At 52.1% G+C, this 6000-nt stretch overlaps 1 long non-coding RNA gene across 1 annotated transcript; it reads left to right on the top strand.

Annotated features, from left to right (window-relative positions):
* Positions 1-626: 626 nt before the first annotated feature.
* Positions 627-4108, top strand: LOC123570345 (uncharacterized). The gene is made up of 3 exons (XR_006694487.2): positions 627-977; positions 1915-2200; positions 3661-4108. It is a non-coding gene; the product is annotated as an uncharacterized lncRNA (long non-coding RNA).
* Positions 4109-6000: the final 1892 nt, after the last annotated feature.

Here is a 6000-nt window from a genome sequence, read left to right as displayed (position 1 = left end):
TTTAATCCAGGTCAGGGTGAAGGTTGGACCTTACGGTGTTGGTTTAAGGAAGGGGAAAATGGAAATCCAAACACAGGGAGATCTAAGAGACACCAGAGAGGGAAACTAGGGGCCTTAGGGCTGAGGCAGACCTCAACAGTCCCCAGGGGGCTGCTCCCACCCCTGAGGCCAGGTGGCAGGCAGGCTTCCCCACACAGTCATGTGGAACCTTCCCCATATCCTGGGCCTGGCACAGAGGCCAGCACGCTGGAATTCGAGACGCTGAGGGGATGAATGACAGTGGGCACACAACTGCAGCAGGCTGTTGGAAGCAGGATTTTTGCAGCTGTTCCAAAGCACGCTCCCATCTCTGCCGTCACCCATGCTCTGGGAGGGTCTTTGTTGGTTTCTGTACTTGCTGCTTTTGCCAACCCAGCATCCCTTCCCCTTTTCTGCAGAGCCAGGTAGTTCAGATGGACCCATTCCAACTCTGCCCCAGAGACTGACACCTGACACATGTCTGGCTAATCACAGCACTACATTCCTCTGGCCACAGTGATTAGAGAAGGGATGGGCATGTGACCCAAGCTGGACCAATAAGAAGCATCCCCAGGACTTTTGCTGGAGATTCTGGGTAGGAGGTACTTGCTGGGAGGAATGTCTGCCTGGAGACACTGGCCAATGCCACGTGGAGAACAAAGTCGGCACAGTCAGCTTTCAGAGCTGAGGCAAGGATTCCTGAGGACAGCAATGTAAACACCCTGATCCAGCCATGCCTGAGGCTAGATAGGCCCCTGGGCCATTCGTTTGAATCCATACGTTCATATGAATCCATGAATTCCTTGTTTTCTCCTGGCACTTTGAGTTGCCTTTTCCTTGCAGCTGAACATCTTATCTCATCTGACCCTCTGGTAGAGCAAAGACTTCAGCCACCATTTCTGGATGAGCCTTAGTGGCTCCAGGTCAGATGGCTCATCAAAGGTGTAACCTACCTGCGGGTAAGTGGCTTCCGCAACGTCGCCAGCCGCAGGTCCCTGCCTCTAGTCTCTCTCCTGGCCTCCTGCTCTGACATTCCTGAGCAGTGAGTCTGTGGCCACCCAGCTCTCAGATGGCCTTGGCTGTGTGTTCCCCTGAGCCTGTGCTCTCTGGGTCTGTCTCATCCATAATCATATCCTCAGGGCCTGGATATCCCCAGAGGTTCTCAGCAAATATGAGTGGTGAGAATTCCGTGGCTGGTCAAGGTTTGGGGGATTCAAAAAATCAGGAGCACACGCCCGTAACCCCAGCATTTTGGGAGGCCAAGGTGGCAGAATTGCTTGAGCCAGGAGTTCAAGATCAGCCTGGGCAACATGGAACATCAGTCCTTCTGATGCATCTGATTGGGGGGAAAAGCAAAAAATCAGAAACTCCTAGAGCTTCATCTCCCACTCTGCCGCCTGCACGTGGCGTGCACTGGCCAGCCCTTAGTGTAGCAGCCCCTCGTCCCCCACCTCTGCTGACCCGAGGCCTTCCTCCAACCCTGCAACCGCTTCCCTGGGCCAGCTGTCTTATGGATGACAGCATGGCCAATCTTGAGTGGGGGGATGAATTTTCACACTCTCTCCCCTCTGGGTCCTTCTCTCCCACTCAAAAGACTCAGGCATCCCAGACATTTCCCAGAACACACTCCGGGGCCGAGGCCACGGCCGCTCCCCAACAGCACACCAGAAGGGGCGAGTGCGAGCGCACAGGAGGAGGGAGGTTGCTGCTGGAACTCAGACTGCACGCCTCCCAAAATGTGCAGCCAGCACATCTGCCCAGAGAAAAAGGGAGGCCCAGAATTGCAAGCTTTGTTATTTTTACTTTTTGATGCGAGGGGCCATCTGTGCAGGTTGGAGCTTGTCTGGAGGAAGCCAGGCTTTGTCAATGAAATTCAAATGCAGGATTACTTTGCAGGCTGTCACGCCGAGACTTTCTCCAGGAGCTGGGGTGGCAGTGCTGATCATTTTTACAGCAGCAGAGCGTGCCAGGTTCCAGCAGCTGTTCGGGGTGAGTGTGCTTGTGAAGCCTTCGGCCAGAGCATCGCTACTTGCCTCGGCGACTCTCTACTCAGTGTTGGATCCACCAAGGATGCCAGGAGGGGTCTGGACCACCAGCTGTGCACATCGGCCCCTAGTGTCTGGGAGGAGGAGGTCTGGAGGGCAGAAAGCCCAGTGGGGCTTGAGGAGAAGAAGAGAAAAAGGTTGGCCGCGCGGGAGATGGGGGTAGGGGGGACTCTGACACCCTCCGTTGTCGCTATCAGTTCCCTCCAAACTATCTCAGTCAACACTCAGTTGCAGACTCATCCTGGGGATATGCCTGTGACCCCCACTTTTAACTACAAGTCACCCTCGAGCCTCCTGCATGGAAATTCCAGAACCGCCTGAGTTGCAGGTGGAGGTGGCTGAGTTGGGACCCCATGAGGACATTCTTTTTTTCTCTTTGAGACAGAGTCTCACTCTGTCACCCAGGCTGGAGTGCCGTGCGCGATCTCAGCTTACTGCAACCTCCACCTCCCAGATTCAAGCGATTCTTCTGCCTCAGCCTCCCGAGTAGCTAGGACTACAGGCGTATGCCAACATGCCCAGCTAATTTTTATATTTTTAGTAGAGTTTGGGTTTCACCATGTTGGCCAGCCTAGTCTCAGACTCCTGGCCTCAAGTGATCCACCCACCTTGGCCTCCCAAAGTGCTGGGATTACAGGCGTGAGCCACCGTGCCCAGCCCCACCTAGGTCGTTTTCACAAACCAGGGCTGCCTGGTGAAGTGGGGCCAGGAAAGGTCATCCCAACCCCATTCTGAAAGCACCTTTTGGTGAAATCTAGGTGCGGAGCCTGGACAGAGCCCAGATTTTAGCGGCTGTTTGAAGCTCACGTGCTAATGATGTTTGTATCCAAATAATAACAAATGTCAGGTGTGTGCACCTGTCTCTCTCATTTGTTTATTGCCTGAATGCTTTTCTCAGTGCCTCTTTCCTGGGTCAGATGTGCAGCCGCCACCTGTTCTGGGGTGGCACGGAGGAGGAGGAGGAAAGGATACTGAGGTTTAGCACATTTACCTTTGGAAACTCTTCGATGCTATCCCTGATAGTTCACCCTAGGATCTGGGGGTGGAGGGTGATGACAGAAGCAGGCAAATAATCTGTGAGTCTTTCAGCCATTGCTGTGTGCCCCAGCGTACACATAGCCTTTTCTAACGTATGCCGAACAGTGAAATCTAATGGTAATAGATAAGGATGGCAGGAAGAAAGCAATCTAGAACCAATTATTTCTTTTCTTTCTTCATAAAGAACCCTTAGGTGAGGAATGTGATTTGAGGTGCATCGAGAGGGGTCCTTAGTTTCTAAACACTGCCCCCCAGACCCTCAACACACACACACCCTGCCTCTACCTCCACGCAAAGATTGGACTCAATACTGAGGTCAGAGCTCCTCTACGTGGGATTATAGCAAAAAAGAATGCAGGAGAGGGGACGGTGGCTGGGGACACAGCAGATGGGCACTGCCAGGCAGGACTGCTGTGGGCATTGCCAGGGAGAGCCCGGACGCAAAAATGACAGTGAGAGGGGCCCCGGCAAGGGCTTCTAGGGCTTTGCTGATCCGCAGGCTCATGTGAGAGCTGACTAGCTTGGGCAGACAGATGCTTTTTCTTTTTTCCCCCAACAGAAACAAAAGAATGAAATCATTGGCATCGCTGCTGGGCGCGGTGGCTCACACCTGTAATCCCTGCACTTTGGGAGGCTGAGGCGGGTGAATCATGTGAGGTCAAGACTTCGAGACCAGCCTGGCCAACATGGTGAAACCCTGTCTCTACTGAAAATACAAAAATTAACCCGGTGTGGTAGTGGGTGCCTGTAATCCCAGCTACTCGGGAGGCTGAGACACGAGAATCAGTTGAACCCGGGAGGCGGAAGTTGCAGTGAACTGAGATCATGCCACTGCACTCCAGCCTCGGCGACAGACCAAGACCCTGTCTCACAAAAAAAAAAATAAGAAAGAAAGAAAGAAAAAAAGAAATGATTGGCATCAATTGGGCTCATTCAATGTAGATTACTGACATGTATTGTTTTGAAGATGGAAGAAATATAATTAATAAAAGCCCCCCCAGCCGGCCTTTTGTGCTTCCCACGAATTCCTTATTGACGTCTGCATCTATCTCAAGGCGCAGATGAGCCATCATTTTCAGCTGCCCTGGATAGCGCGGCGATGAACAGTGTGGAATAATCACTCTTGGCATCTGTACGCTCATCTTCTGCAGCTGCAATTTTTCTTCTGCAGCCTCAGTTTTCTCCATCACAGTGGTGGAATCAGAGAGGGAGTTTCCTGGAGCACAGTGCAGGTTCCCTTCAAGGAAGAGCAAAGTCCGCCCCAGTGCTGGAAGCTTTTTCGGGAGGCCTGAGGGCCTTCCCACCTTGGATCTCTCTCTCCAGGGCCATCAGACAACCGGTTACCTTTCAGGTGCCAGGCTTTAATGGGCGCGGGGGAACCATTTCCCAGCAGCGGCCCAGGAATCACACCTGCCTCACCTCTGGCCTTAATATGCCTCAGAGGGACTGAGGGCTGAAGGTCACCCCAGGGACCAGCAAGAGACCTAGGGGATAAAGACAGGATGTAGGGTGGAGGCTGCGGGCTTCTCTCCGCCCCTGGCAGCCTCTCGCCCACCTGCTTGCTAGTTTGACTTCGGTCCTGCCCATTGTCCCTCTTACACCCACCCACCCTGACATCTAGAAAAATGAAACCTCCTTTGCATGCCAGGAAGCAGGGGAGTTCCCTGAAGTATGACTGCAAACCTGAAAGCAGCCCCAAACTAGTCTTCCATCACCACCTGGAAGGTAAGAGTTGGAAGAGAAACAGAAAGCAACTTTTTTTTTTTTTTTTGAGACGTAGTCTCACTCCGTCACCAGGCTAGAGTGTGGTGGTGAGATCTCAGCTCACTGCAACCTCTGACTTCCTGGGTTCAAGCGATTCTCCTGCCTCAGCCTCCAGAGTTGCTGGGGTTATAGGCACACACCACCATGCCCAGATAATTTTTGTGTTTTTAGTAGAGACGGGGTTTCACCGTGTTAACCAGGATGGTCTCCATCTCCTAACCTCATGATCTGCCTGCCTCAGTCTCCCAAAGTGCTGGGATTACAGGTGTGAGCCATGGCGCCTTGGCCAGAAAGCAACTTTTAACCCCCAAGAGGCTGGCCTTGCTCCCAGGCGTGCTGGCCAGAGGGTTGCAACCCCACTGGGAAGATGAGGAAACTGAGGCTTATACTAGGTAAATGACAAGCTGAAAGCCCTACAGGAACTTGGGGTCAGAGCCAAGACTCCTATAAGTCCAGGAATCTCAAACTTAAGTGCCTATGGGAGCCAGGCGCATATAAAGAACATGTCTTTGGACACCAAGACATTTTGTATTGAATATTAAACATGCTCAAGTAGTCTTCACTTCTAGAAGAAACATTCCCTCTCTGCCATTCTTCTTGAAACACTCCACCTTCTTGATCTACACAGTTTTCTCACTTTTTTTATTTTTTCAAAGAGACCGGGTCTTGTCACCCAGGCTGGTCTCGAACTCCTGGGCTCTAAAGATCCGCCCTCTTTGGCCTACCAAAGTGCTGGGATTACAGACATGAGTCATCCTGCCCAGCTAATTTTTTATCTTTTTGTAGAGACGGGGGTCTCACTGTGTTGTCCAGGCTGGTCTTGAACTCCTGTCTTCAAGTGATCCTCCTGCATCAGCTTCTCAAAGTGCTGGGATTACAGGTGTGGGCCACTGCACTCAACACTGTTTTCTCACTTTTGATAGTCACAGGTACAAGAAATATTTGTCTACTCCAAGAAGATGTACGCGCGTTTGTGAAGATAAACAGCAACAGAGCCTGACACCTTAGCATGGGTGTGGTAGAGGTGGTGAGGATTCTGGTCCATTGCAGACCGCATGCTCTGCCTGCGGGGCTGGCCAGAGCTGGGGAGCTATATCTGAATGTGAACTTTTCAGGTTTTCAGTGTTGCCTCAAG

This window comes from Macaca fascicularis, chromosome 19 (assembly GCF_037993035.2).
Source record: "Macaca fascicularis isolate 582-1 chromosome 19, T2T-MFA8v1.1".
In the NCBI taxonomy this organism is placed as follows: domain Eukaryota; kingdom Metazoa; phylum Chordata; class Mammalia; order Primates; family Cercopithecidae; genus Macaca; species Macaca fascicularis.
The sequence above is the reverse complement of the archived record's forward strand: the minus strand, read 5'-3'. Positions and strand labels throughout refer to the sequence as shown.